Source organism: Podarcis muralis, chromosome 12 (assembly GCF_964188315.1).
Source record: "Podarcis muralis chromosome 12, rPodMur119.hap1.1, whole genome shotgun sequence".
NCBI lineage: Eukaryota > Metazoa > Chordata > Lepidosauria > Squamata > Lacertidae > Podarcis > Podarcis muralis.
Window position 1 is genome coordinate 57,556,880 of NC_135666.1, and position 14,505 is coordinate 57,571,384.

The 14,505-nt window shown below is 41.9% G+C and overlaps 1 protein-coding gene and 1 long non-coding RNA gene across 6 annotated transcripts in view; one reads left to right on the forward strand and one right to left on the reverse strand.

The window, feature by feature from the left end:
- The window catches only part of ELMO1 (engulfment and cell motility 1), a 318,949-nt gene that overhangs the window by 222,474 nt on the left and 81,970 nt on the right, over positions 1-14,505 (reverse strand). The gene's annotated exons all lie outside the window — the stretch shown is intronic.
- The window catches only part of LOC144324956 (uncharacterized), a 29,857-nt gene that overhangs the window by 3,869 nt on the left and 11,483 nt on the right, over positions 1-14,505 (forward strand). Inside the window, exons 2-3 of the long non-coding RNA XR_013390267.1 lie at positions 3,362-3,403; positions 6,965-7,002. This is a non-coding gene — a long non-coding RNA (uncharacterized LOC144324956). The remainder of the gene's footprint in view (positions 1-3,361; positions 3,404-6,964; positions 7,003-14,505) is intronic.

A 14,505-nucleotide genomic window follows, 5' to 3' on the forward strand; every position in this document is an offset into this window, starting at 1 on the left:
CTGATTGATTTTCGGGGCGTAGGAAACCTTTTTCTGTTAATGTACTGCTTTTCTTCCGGCAGGTTAAACAACAACATTTCTACAACAAGACCCCACACAAGAATACAAAAAAGAACTGAACAAGATTGTTAAGGAGCTACCCCCACACATCCAAGAACAGATCCTCACCAACACACCAACAGAACCTCGACCAGGAACTTTCTATCTTCTACCTAAAATACACAAACCAGGAAATCCAGGACGCCCCATCATTTCAGGTATTGGCACTATCACAGTGGGTGTCTCCGGTTATATGGACACTGTTCTGAAACCATATGCCATCAGTGCTCCCAGCTATGTACGTGACACCACAGATTTCCTGAGGAAAATACAATCTTTAAATAATCTTCCCAACAACACTATACTAGCTACTATGGATGTGGAATCTCTGTATACCAACATCCCACACAACGATGGTTTACAAGCTATAAGGAACACCATTTCAGATAAAACCACAGCGGACTTTGCCACCAAACTCTGCCAATTTGTCCTTACCCACAACAACTTCAAATTCGGTGATGACCTGTTCCTTCAGATCAGCGGCACAGCAATGGGCACCCGCATGGCCCCACAGTATGCCAACATCTTCATGGCAGATTTAGAACAACGTTTCCTAAACTCCTACCCACTCAAACCTCTCTTGTACCTGCGATTCATTGATGATATTTTTATCATCTGGACACATGGTCAACAGACCCTGAACACCTTCCACCAGAAATTCAATGATTTTCACCCCACAATCAACCTAACAATGAATCAATCTATGCAAGAAATACATTTTTTGGACACTACTATAAAAATACAGGATGGGCGCATAGACACCACCTTATACCGTAAACCAACTGACCGACAAACATATCTACATGCCTCTAGCCACCATCCCAAACATACCAAACAGTCCATTGTTTATAGCCAGGCACTACGTTACAGCCGTATCTGTTCCAATTCTACAGACAGAGACTCTCACCTAAGAGATCTACAGCAAACATTTTTAGAACTAAAATACCCAGCAGATGAAGTTAGACAACAGATCAACAGAGCCAGACTGATACCCAGAGAGAACTTGCTGCAAGACAGACCCAAAAAAGAAAATAACAGAACTCCTCTAGTCATCACATACAGCTCCCAAGTTAAAACAGTACAACGCATCATCAGAGATCTACAACCTCTCCTGGACAATGACAGTTCTCTTTCTCAAGCTCTGGGAGGAAGACCTTTCATTGCCTACAGACAGCCACCCAATCTTAAACAACTCCTAACCCACAATAATACTACAACCAGACTTAACACGGACACTGGCACCAGAGCCTGCAATAAACCCAGATGCCAACTTTGCTGCCACATACACCCGGACAACACCATTACTGGCCCCAACAACATCACACACACCATCTCTGGACTATTTAATTGCTCATCGTCTAACATTGTGTATGCCATCAAATGCCAACAGTGTCCTTCAGCTCTCTATATTGGACAAACAGGCCAAACCTTACGCCAAAGAATAAACGGACATAAATCTGACATCAAGAATCACAAGACAGAGAAACCAGTAGGAGAACACTTCAATCTCCCAGGACATTCTATACAAGATCTCAAAGTAGCTGTTTTACTACAAAGGAATTTCAGAAATAGACTGGAAAGAGAAGCTGCTGAATTGCAAATCATTACCAAACTTAAAACCATGGAGACACCTGGCCTGAATAAAGACATTGGATTCTTATCTCACTATACATGACAAAGCCATTTTTCACCTTCTCACCCCTTGCTTTTTCCTGTAAGACCTACTGCAGTCGTTAATAGTCGTCAACAGGCTCATCACAGCTATCTGCCAATCACCCATCCCCACCCTCCTCTGAGTAATACCCCTCCCCACCTTCTCACTATATAGAAGGATCTGGCAACTTCTGTTTCAGTGTATCTGAAGAAGTGTGCATGCACACGAAAGCTCATACCAAGAACTAACTTAGTTGGTCTTTAAGGTGCTACTGGAAGGAAATTTTTTTGTTTCTTCTCCTCTTAGTAACTGTGGTGCAGCACAGAATAAAGTCGTGCTATGCAGCCCACCAAAGCGAAAAGGCCAGATTATCCAACACAATGAAGGAAAAATAGCACAACATCAGGAATCAAACTAGCCAAAAGATTTTATATGCTGTACAAAGTCCCCTGTTCTCTGTCTTGTTCATATGTGTGCAATTTTCACTAGAAGAACACAGGTTTTTACAATGCCATTAATCCGTGCTCAAGACAGACAGGGACTGTATATTTGTGCTGCAAGGACAATTTTTATTCTGCTTATAGGCTGTACCATTCTGCCATGAACTTGGTCTTTTTTTTAAAAAACTGTTTTATGAAATTTGCTTAGTAACGTAACATTATTATATATATTCTATAAACAAAGAATACAAAACACAATTCATTCATACTACAATGCATACCTACATAGCATTAATATATATGGTTTCTGAAAAAGGGCTTACATAACAAAATCCATTCAAAATACCTTCCGGTTCACCTCCCCCCCTCCCCCCCTCCCCCCCCCCCAGTCAGGCCTTCCTTCTTCATATCTTTATCCATGTACACAGTCTGTTCATTCGAGCTTGTATGTTAGGGTTGGCTTCCCCTCTTTCTATCCAGTCCCTGTAAAAAGCCCATTTATTTGTGATTCTTTGGCATTTGTTTTCCCATCTATCCTCTGCCACTATCTGTGCAAATATTTCTGATTGTACTTAGTCAAACACATAATCATTCAATTTTTCCATATTCCATTTGGCCTTTTCTTTCCATCCCAAAGCAATAACTGCCATTCCAGCTAGAATCATAATCTTGTACAACTCTTGCTTATTACTTTTTACATTGTTATTTCCCAGTATTCCCAAAAATAACAAATCCCTATTACTTTCTATGTTTACTTGAAATAATCCAGAAATTACCTTTATAATCTTTTCCCAATATTCCTTAACCAGATTACATTCCCACCACATGTGTGAATATAGTCCTTTTTCCTGACCACAATGCCAGCATTTGAGACTAAACCCTTTCACTATATACACCATTTGTGCCAGAGTTCTATACCATTTTAATAAAAAAATTCTACTTAACTTGGTCTGAGGCTTTTTCTTTCTTTCCCCTCACCATTTGTAGGGCTGGGAACATTTTTAAGCCCCAAGAACTGTGTTCCCTTCTATGCAGTTTTCCAGGGTCCAGATGCCAACGTTGGGAAGGCCAGAAGCAAAGTGGGTCATGCAGTGAACGTCAGTATTATCTTTCTACAGTTGCCTATTTTCCATAAACACTCATACACTCCTCTCTATCCTCCCTCCAGGTAAGCAAGAGTTCCAGCCAGGCAAAAACTCTCAAGGGCCAGGTAATAGAGGTTTGGAGGGCCACATGCTCACACCCAGACTCCCGAGCCTGAAGTTTCTCACCCCTGCAATAGTTGAGTAGTCAGTGTTGGTTATTTGCAGTATGGTAGCGCTGCAGAGAGCTTGCTGGGGAGACCATGCATTAAAAATGAAAAGGACTCAAAAATAACTTAAACAAGGTTTTAATAAGAAAAACAAAAACTCCATTTACACTAAATACATCAACAACCAAACCAGACCCAACCACCAACCCAACCCCCAGGTTAATGGGAGAGCTAGGTGCTGCTCCTTATATACTACACCCAAATGCTGACACACCTTAATCAAATACAACTCAGCAGCACCTGCTATGCTTCACAGCTGCAAAGCTGGGTCTCGTTATCTTGCTCTGGCCCTTGCTCTGGCCCCTTTAAGATATACACACCGAGTGGAACAATGATGAACCTTTACATTTAAAGAAACCATTCAACAGTCAGTAGTCCAGTTAGATGAACCAATGGTTGAACTCAGTATACAGCAGGCTTCCAATGGGCTTAGAGAGGAACAGGGCTCCTGGTTGATGCTTTATATTCAAAAGCAGTTTGACTCCAGATTAAAAGGCTACAGCCTCTCCTCTGCAGATGCAATTGCACATAAAGGCTCCAATTTGTGGCATGGAATTGTTGTTTGCTGCCAGTGGACCTTTTCACAGTGCCCATGGGATGTTCTTTTACCCCAAAGCAAAACGGGAGCTGCTCTCTGTGTATAGGAGCCACATGCACAAAATGGCAGTGCGGGAAGCTTACCAGAGCAAAGAGGGAAACTTAAGAAAGAACTTTCCCCTCCATGTGCTGGGAAGATAGAGACTACTGTGAATATATGTGCCCTGAGTGTATATACTGTTTATACCCTGATGGATTCTGGGTTTGCACTGATTCTGCTTGGAAACTAGGACCAAGGGTGTTTCATTCGTTGGTTCTCTACCCGTAAGTGAACAAATAGAATTTACCAAAGACATCAGTGCTCACGCCCTTAAAAGAAAAAAAGGCATGGGGAAAGGGTGTTCTGATATTCCTCTGCTTCCTGAAAAGGAAGCAAAACAAGAGGAACTTAATTTCTACCCAGTAACATGAGTTCATGTATTGCATCTCCCAGTTTTGTGGCCACTGCCAGCTACCAAGGAGAAGTCTGAGGTCCTCGTTTTCTGTAAAAGCCTAAATAAATTGCACTGTGAAATGTGAAACCAAACTGATGTCATATAATCAAGGAGCTTGTAGGTCAGTTGAAACCCGTCATTAAACATCTGCAGCACTGCAATGTTATTCGTCCAGTGCTCTGCTTTCCATAACTGCAATGTGCAATCTTAAAACCACTGGAACGAGCCACAGAGATCTGACACCACTGCTTTACATTCCCTCTCAGACACAAAAGCACTATTGCCAATATATATACATGAAAATATGTGGACATTGAAGAGCTTTTGCTTCTTAAAACAGCCAAGAATGTTATCTCACACCGAGAGTAGGAGGGAAAGCATTGACTGATTTTCTTTTTTTGCAAAACACAAGGTTATTTCATCAAAATGCAGGCCCCTTTAAGACATGGGACAATTCTCTCCTCTGACTCAGCCAAATTTAGTCACAAAAATTTGTAGTTAGCAGTCGCCTGGTTACTAGTACCAATCACAATTATTTTATACTTCACTACAGAGCATTCAAAATATGTTGCATCTGTTATCTCATTATGTTGTATCTCACATTATTTTGCATCCTTGCATCAACCCTGCAAAATAGATCTGTAATATTAAATGCAGTATTGCAGATGGGAGCCTGTGGTTGGGAGATAATTGCTTGCCTACGGTCACCAAACAGGCTTAAGCTGTAAAATATGAATTGTGGTTTCCTGTTTCATGGCCCTAGGAGTCCTATGCTACACTACTTATCATTAACTTATTAGTTAAAAGAATTGTAAACCGCTCTTTATCAACTGGGTATCCTAGCATTTGTATACTAGCAATCGCCCTGGTCACCTAAACAGGCAGACCTGGAAATGTAACAGCATTTTGTCTACTTTATGAGAAGCAAAGAGCTTTACATGAAACAGACAAGACAATTGCTAGAATTCAGATCTTCCACAGGAGGGAGATATTAGAATGTTTGAGGAAACCCCAAAGTTTGCAGAAGTACAGGGTTGTCCAAAAAGGGTGGGTGACCCAAAACAGGTTAATGAAGATTGAGTTGTCACAGAATGCAGGAGAAGAGAACAACAGAAACCCAGGGCATGGGAATATGAAGAGGAACGGAATGGGCCTCCTTGACTGGCTGGAATCCTGAACAGGAACACTCCATGGCGCAAGATTTTCTTGCATTACAGTATTGCCCAATTGTTTGCTTGAATATATCTAGTATTGAGTGCCTATGTAAGGACTATTCTCATGTTGTTGTTGTTGTTGTTTAGTCGTGTCCAACTCTTTGTGACCCCATGGACCAGAGCACGCCAGGCACTCCTGTCTTCCACTGCCTCCCGCAGTTTAGTCAAACTCATGCTGGTAGCTTCGAGAACACTGTCCCACCATCTCATCCTCTGTCGCCCCCTTCTCCTTGTGCCCTCAATCTTTCCCAACATCAGGGTCTTTTCCAGGGAGTCCTCTCTTCTCATGAGGTGGCCAAACTATTGGAGCCTCAGCTTCAAGATCTGTCCTTCCAGTGAACACTCAGGGCTTATTTCCTTAAGAATGGATAGGTTTGATCTTCTTGCAGTCCATGGGACTCAAGAGTCTCCTCCAGCACCAGAATTCAAAGGACTATTCTCATAGCCAGTGGTAAAAACTGCCACGAGGCAAATTACAACCAGTAACATAACATTGGTGTAGTCAATTTTCTGCAGTTTTGTTCTCCATTTACAAGGGTAACAATAAAAATGTACTGTTTCTGAGGTTCACAGCTACTCAGCTGCCAATCCTGGACCACGGAATTCTATACTTTGGGACACTCCTGTGTTTTATTGACTAGGGAGAGAAAGTCTCACTGTCACTAAATTTGGAAAGCCTTTGACCTACCTACACTACATAATAATTCGTTCCTGGGGGAAACAGAAGCAGTGTCAGATATCTCCATGCCTTTGAGAAGTAACCAAACAGCACGTCCGCTACAAGCATCTTAGGATATTCGACTTGCATCCTGACACGTGTTCCCAATTGGGCAATGCTAACAAGCCCAAAGAATCAGTCATTTTGTAGCTTAACCTATTAAGCTTTACAATCGTGGAGATTGAAAGGAAAGGAGGGTGAAAGCTGAAGAGAATGAATGGGACTTACTTTTTCCTTACGTTCTGGATTCTTTTAAAGATAAACAATTATACCAAGCAGATAAAAATTACAATAGCAATTCAACCAAAGACAATGTTGAAAGACTGCCCTCAGAGGAAGAAAACCATATGACCTCCTATTCAACCCCAAACAACTAACTATAAAGCAGTGTATAAATTCACTGCACTACATGAATTGATAAACACTATTATAATTCACCTGAACCAACTTGTGATATTTGTATTATGAAATTATTGTGGATTGTGTCTTAATACAGCAGCTAACAAGAGGAGCCAAGACAGACTGAAGTATGCTGTAAGTAAAAAAGAAATGCTGAAATGAACTGCAGAAACACTGAAGGTGACTATTTATTCCTATGCTCCATCCCATTCATCAACCTGAACCTTGACTTGACCAAAGTCTCCCGCACTTGTAAGCTTCATTTATCTTTAAGAAACAGAGACCTTTTTAAACGGAGCATTGGTGGACAGTAGCAGCTAACAGGAAATGAGGTGTGAACGGGGAAGGACTTGGTTTAGGCCTCACCTCTGTCACAAACCCCATTAGCTGACCATAGATAATCCACTCTCAGCTTCTCTCAATGGGCTTGGTTACTAAAATTACCTTTGGCCCAGCATGCACATTAATACTAAACCATGATTTTAAGCTTGCACATTCTCCCATTCCAGCACAACTATGAAGAGAAGAGAAGGTCCAACTTCTGTTTTAGTTTAACCACTTTTTAGTGTTACAACCCAGCCCTAGGCTATGAATACAAGCCAGTTTCATAATCCATAGCTTGGAGCTGCCTTGTTTCCACTAAGCATGGATAAGACCAACTATCGTATGTCTATGTTCAGGTGTCACAAGAAAGTGTGGTTAGTCTGAAATGGAAATGGTGGAGTTGGGAAGAGAAGGTGTACATGAGGCATGCAGGTCCGATGATCGCTGCGGCTCATTCTCATCATGCTAAACCACGGTTGAGCATTACATGTGAATTCAGCCAGGGTAATACGGTTTGAACACACTAAAGCAGGGGTAACCAATATGGTGCCCTCCAGAAGTTGCTGAAGTACAAGCTAGGGACCGCCTGAACCCTTATATCCTAGCTTGATCACTGAGATCATCTGTAGGAGCATTGCTGATGTCAAATGAGCTGGTGAGGCTCATTTGACATCAACACAAATCCAAGCCGTTAGAGCCATTGAGCCGTGTGGAATGCTCTCCAATAGGGATTTAGTAGGCATCTTCCTTAAATGTTTAAAAGTTTGCTGATTTTTTCCCCACTGCTGCTAGGCTTATGAAGATAATTATGATAAACATTTTCTGTAAGAGTTTGTGGTCTGGTCTGGTCTGGTGTGTGTGTGTGTGTGTGTGTGTGTGTGTGTGTGTAAGCAAAACTGTTGTAAACCAGTTACAGATAGGTAGCCGTGTTGGTCTGCCATAGTCAAAAGAGTCGTCAACAGGCTCATCACAGCTATCTGCCAATCACCCATTCCCACCACCCTTCTGAGTAATACCCCTCCCCACCTTCTCACTATATAGAAGGATCTGGCAACTTCTGTTTCAGTGTATCTGAAGAAGTGTGCATGCACACGAAAGCTCATACCAAGAACTAACTTAGTTGGTCTTTAAGGTGCTACTGGAAGGAATTTTTTTGTTGTAAACCACTTTGACATTTTATTATAAAATTGCAGTATGCAAGTATTTTGGGAAAACAAACAAGCCCTATCATCCCTTGACGATTGGGCCAGGCTGGCTGGGGCTGATGGGACCTAGCATCCAACAATCAGCTGGAGGGCACCTTGTTGACTACCTCTGCTCAAAAGAGCTGCAAAAATGCTAAGTACTATTACTACCACCACCACAGGGGTATCAGGCATCAGTCTGCAAAGGCATGGAGTTTGTGGTTCACGTCTAACCAGAGCCATCACAAGAAAAAGTCTGAAGATGCCATGGGGAGACAGGAGCTTATGAAGTACTTCTTATGTATCCCACTGGAATGCATCCACAAACATCGGCTTTGTAATGCAGCAGGCCAGACAAAACCTAAGCGGAAATATCTGCTCTCCAATTAAAAATCCAATTTCGTTTCTCCATTCCCAAACAATTACTTAAGCGCCTGCAAGGAAACAGTGCACAATTAAACCAAAGGGATATTCTACATTAACCTGAACGAAACCGTGCTCAGCGTGTCGGCTAATTTCAGTGGATACACAGAGCTGTTCTGTGACTACTTAATACCAGCGATAACAAGAACGTTTGGTTAAGTTGTGGACTGTATAAAGAAATCTGCTTCACAATGACCACAGTATTCAAAATTATTCTAACCAGCAAGTTTACTTTTCATTTTCAAAGCTTTAAAACATCTTTGGATTGATAGGTTAGATTCCTGGTATCTTGGTATGTAAGATTCACCATGTTTGCAATTGTTAGGTTCAACCCTGGTTGAGAAAAGCAAACAACCAATATGCTAAATTTAAATGTATCAATCAATAAATTGTCCATTCTCCTTCTCCTCCAGCACCCGTTGTGAACTTCCTTACATTAATCTTGAAATTCAAGTTGTAGTTTATCTTGCTGCTGTGTCTTTTGTATATATGACAGAGTATATTTTTTTTCCTGTATGCAGAAATGACCCTCATTCTATTAGCATATACTGAAAAGGCAGGTCAGGTATAAACTCAGAGAACCTCTTAGAATATTTGCGGACTGAAGTGAAGAATAGAAGCAACAGAAATACTAGTTCCTTGTTTTTTTATTTATTTGTGCAACCTCCCTCACACGAAGCCTGCTTTTATAAGGCAAGAGTTTCCCTAGCATATGCAATTACAGGATTTATTCACAAGAAACCGTAACTTTTTGCACAGAACAATTTAACTACTATAACCAGGGCTCAAAAACAAGATAAGGAATCTACAAAAAGGAAAAGGAGGTTCGTCAAGACCAAATCCGAAGGAAAAACCAGGTGGTCACAGTTTCATTTATCCACACAAGAGCAGAGAAGAGAAGACAAACCAACAGAAGACAAGACTCCTCATTATTCTCCAGTGACATAATAGGTATAGATGCAGACTGAAACAAAGGGGAATGAAGAAGAAAATACATTGGGGCTGGGAGGATGGTGACATAATCAAAATGGTGCTCTTGTTCTTACTGTAGAGCATTTCAGCTAGACAATACAAAAGCGCTTGAATCTTGGCTCAGAAGTTCAAACATTGATTTAGTATATGCAGCAATGGCTGCAACCAAATAGGGCTAAAGGAAAGCACACTTTGGCTCCTGCCATCAGCCAGGAAGAACATAATGGCAGGATAAGTGCACTCTGGCAGATAAGCAGCAATTCTTCCATAGCTTGTTTTAGTCTTCCCTCATTCCTTTTTGCATTTCTGTTGTGTCCATTAGATCAGCCTTTCTCAACTTCAGGTCCCCAGCTGTTGATGGACTACAAATCCCATCATCTCTGACCACTGGTCCTGCTAGCTAGGAATGATGGGAGTTGTAGTCCAACAACAGCTGGGGACCTGAGGTTGAGAAAGGCTGCATTCAATTGTGATCCTGTGGACTGGAGATAATAATAATAATAATAATAATAATAATAATAATAATAATAATTTTATTATATACCAACCACTTTATATTTTAATGAAAAAATCTCAACATGGTTTACAACTCATTAAAACAATACAGAACATATTCAAGCTTCAAGGAAAATATTTCAGATCCTTCTCTAAGTGACGTTTTGCGTTCCCCATACTTATTTAAGTAGCAGAAGTATCTTTAGAATTCGGAATAAATAGTCTATTTCTGGATTAAGGAAAATTGTTCTGACTAAAATGGTAGTACTGGCAACAAATTATCACACAGGCACCAAGAAATCCTTCCAATCAGCGCGCATGTGTTCATACTTGCAGAGAATTATAAACAAGGGCCCACAGGTTAAAGTGGTTAAAAAGCACTGAAACATTCCTTTCTGCTACTCTGAGAAAAGCTAGGCTTGCCTCTTGTCAGAGGCCTGGGAAAGGCAGTCCAAATCCCGGCATGTGAAAGGTCAAAATGCCCACTTGTTGAAGCCATCTATTCACAAGCCTGCGAAGTCCATGAAACAGTCATCATGACCTTTGGTATTTCTCCCTCACTCAACCGGTAAACAGTAAAAACTGTAGCAGTAGTCACGGGCATCTGAGTAATACCAATGGCATTTCATTTACTTTCTATCTGACTCAAGACAGCCTATAAGCAGAATAAAAACCCTCCTTGCAGCACAAATATACAGTCCCTGTCTGTCTTGAGCACAGATTAATGGCATTGTAAAAATCTGTGTTCTTCTAGTGAAAATGCACACATACACACTCAACAGTAGCAGCAACAGAGAGCACAAACCAGATTCTCCCAGAAGGTCTCATTTCCTCCAGGAAGAACACCTGGCGTAGGGTTGGAAGGAAGGAGGCAGCTGGGGCAAAATTTTACTATTTACAACTTTTTCAGGGCCTTGCGCTTCCTATTCCACCCCCGACAACTCAAGAGTGTCATGTGTAAAGCAACTCTCAAGGAGAGTTCACAGAAGTATGTTCATACATCATTCTCGGTTACTAAAACTTCAAGGAACGTCCTGCATGATGAGAAAGCCATCACTGGTTACATTTTTGTATCATCTCATGCGCGTGGATCTCTGGCAGAAGCAGTTCACGTGCCAAACTGCAAGTCATCAAGTGTTATCACATGCACTATGCATAATTCAGCCAGCAAAATGCGTAAATTCTGACAACGAGCCAAATAACTTTTAATCTAGAGTGGCCGAGAAATACTTCACAACTAAAATGCAGCATTTAACACAGGGCTGCCCCAGTGGAAAGAGGTTAAATCTTGTGAAAAGGAATCACGTTGAGCGTATTATGTTGCCTCAGCACTATCAGTTACATCTTACATTGTTTCATTCACATTTCATTTCTGCATATTTTGGCACTAACTAAATTAGCACTTTGGCTCCTGAAACGTGAAATGTTTAATATTAAAATTTGCTAGAATAAGCTCTCTTACCCAGCCAAGAACAAATGCAGCACCCAGCTTATCACGAAGAACTGCAAATACTCAAGGTTATTTGCAGTTTACTTCTTAGGCACTTTCAACTAATATGACGTATTTCAAAGGGTGAACTTCAGTTTAGCTTGTGCTTCAGAATTCAAGTGGTTGAAAATTGTCAGCTGGAACAATAGATTTATTTTGCACGCTTTGTGCTGAGAGAAATTGGAGTGTAAAACACTTTTGTAACATGTACAGTGGTGCCTCGCAAGACGAAATTAATTTGTTCCGCGAGTTTTGTCGTCTTGCGATTTTTTTCGTCTTGCGAAGCACGGTGTTGGGAAAGTTTTGGAAAAGCTTCAAAAATCACCAAAGTCTTCAAAAACCTCAAAAAAGGCTACCACACCGCGTGCTATGAGTTGCTCCTCGAAGTCAAGTCGCAACTGTATTAACGGTGTTAAGAAAAAGGAAACAAACTTGCAAGACGTTTCCGTCTTGCGAAGCAAGCCCATAGGGAAAATCATCTTGCGAAGCAGCTCAAAAAACAAAAAACCCTTTCGTCTTGCGGGTTTTTTGTCTTGCGAGGTACCACTGTATCAGGATGACTTGCCTGCTTGGCTTTTTTAATAAAACAAAAACTGCAATGGACTGCTAGTAGCCCACAGCCCAAGAGCAGCATCCAGACTGTGGGCTTGACCAAATCTCATGCACCGCTCAGCAAACCTCCTCCTCCCCCCCCCCTTTATTAAATTTGCTTAGTAACATAGCATTATTATATAAAACAAAGAATACAGAACAAAAATCATTCATACTACAAAGCGTGTTCTCACTAAAGGAGAGCACAGGTTGCGGATGGGGCCGAGCAAGACACCCTCTGGGTTGTCAGGCAAGTTAGGCTCAAGGGCTCAAACCAGATTGGTGGATGGAGTTGCTGGGGTAAAATTGATGTTGCCAATTTTAGGGGTGGGATCAGAGATTATTTAAGCTAGGGCCACAGCTTGTTCCTTTCTCTTTCGCTGTGGACACCGGATCTCCCGCCCGCCCTCCCTTGATTGGGCTTCGCTCTGACCTTGCTATTGCCTGTCATGGGGTCGTCCTCATTGGTGCGGGGGCCTAGTAGGAATTTTTCCTTTTGGCTGATTAGTGTGTGCCAATTGGGTTTTGCCTACTACGTAGCAAATTGTCACAACTTGTAAGGTTGGCAGTTAGGCATTGGTTAAATTGGTTGGTGGAGGGGTATGGATTGGCTGTGCCTGCCCCTCCAATGCTTCTGCTGCACGGGAATTCCGTTAAAGGAATTCTGAAGCTTACCATCCCCTTCGTCCAAACCCTGACGGCAGGGTGCGGGCCGCGTAAGCTTCAAGGAGCATGCGGGGAGTCGCTGAGGGTCTGTGTCGCAGCTCCAGCTGACCCTGATCTTGTTCCTCCGCACTGACTCACGGGAGTCAGTGCTGTCCCCCAAGGCGGGGGGACAGCTAGTCATAACCAATGCCTAAGCAACCACTCACATTTTGTATGATAAAAGTTGTGGCCAAAGTTATGCCAAAAACCTTAAACAAAAATAATGTGTGATGTGTGAGTTATTGGGAAGGGTGTCTTGGGGACCTCAGCACGCAATGCCTAACTACATAACATTAATATATATGGTTTCTGAAAAAAAGGCTTACATAACAAAATCAATTCAAAATACCATCCGGTTTACTCCCCCCCCCTTTTCCCCTCCCTCTCCACTCCAGCCCTCCCCGCCCCCTGTCAGGCCTTCCTTCTTCATATCTTTATCCATGTACACAGTCTGTTCATTCGAGCTTGTATGTTAGGGCTGGCTTCCCCTCTTTCTATCCAGTTCCTGTAAAATGCCCATTTATTTGTGATTCTTTGGCATTTATTTTCCCATCTATCCTCTACCGCTATCTGTGCGAGCAAACCTCCTCCCAGCACAAAATGAGTAAACACTCCAAGCACAAATTGATCCAGTGTTTTTGTTTTGTTTTGTTTAGAAAGAAAAAACAAGAGATGCTACTTCTCATATCTTGATAAAAGTGCCATGGGTGCCAGCACAGAAAAAAAGCACTGCTTTAATCCAGTACAAATGCACACCAAGGCAACAATTAGGGCACCTCTCTCACGGAGATGGCAAGTGTTATGCAACTCTTGAATCTAGTTTCTATTAAGATACCATTTAGGGGAGAAAAAAGGGAAGCGGTGGAAACAATACTTTGTTTACCTAACAACCAGCTCTGGCTATGTCTCATTTAGGTTTCCTGTCTGCTACTTCTCGACGGTACTCCGATTATGAATAAGTGCCAGCTCAACTATGCTTTCTAAAGAGGTTTGGACACAGCAGTCCACAGAGCTAGCAAAGTGGTTTGGGTAGAAAAGGGTTTAATTTTGCCCTCCTCTGCCCACAGCCTTACAACACAACTGAGCATCACGCAAGAAAACTGCTTGCTTGCATCACTTGAGGGTACAGAGAGGATGTTGCTATGTGCTTGAATGCTCTGCCATGTATAGTTTTATTTCGGGAGAAAAGGATTCTTCCCTTTGCACGCTAATTTTCTGTGTGTGAGACTTTATTTTTGGTGGGCAAGTCTTTCAAACAGCCACCACACTCACCTGCTCTCTTAAGTGGCAGAGTTCAAAAACTGCTGTTTGCACAGATAAATCCTTAAGTATTAACATGTCCACAAAAACCTGAGGGTCAGCTTTATGGAGCCTCCCTCACCATTTCAGAACCAAAGAGTTGAATTCTTGAAAGCAGACAATGCCATCCTCCACTTGAAATGATTGGGGAGGGGA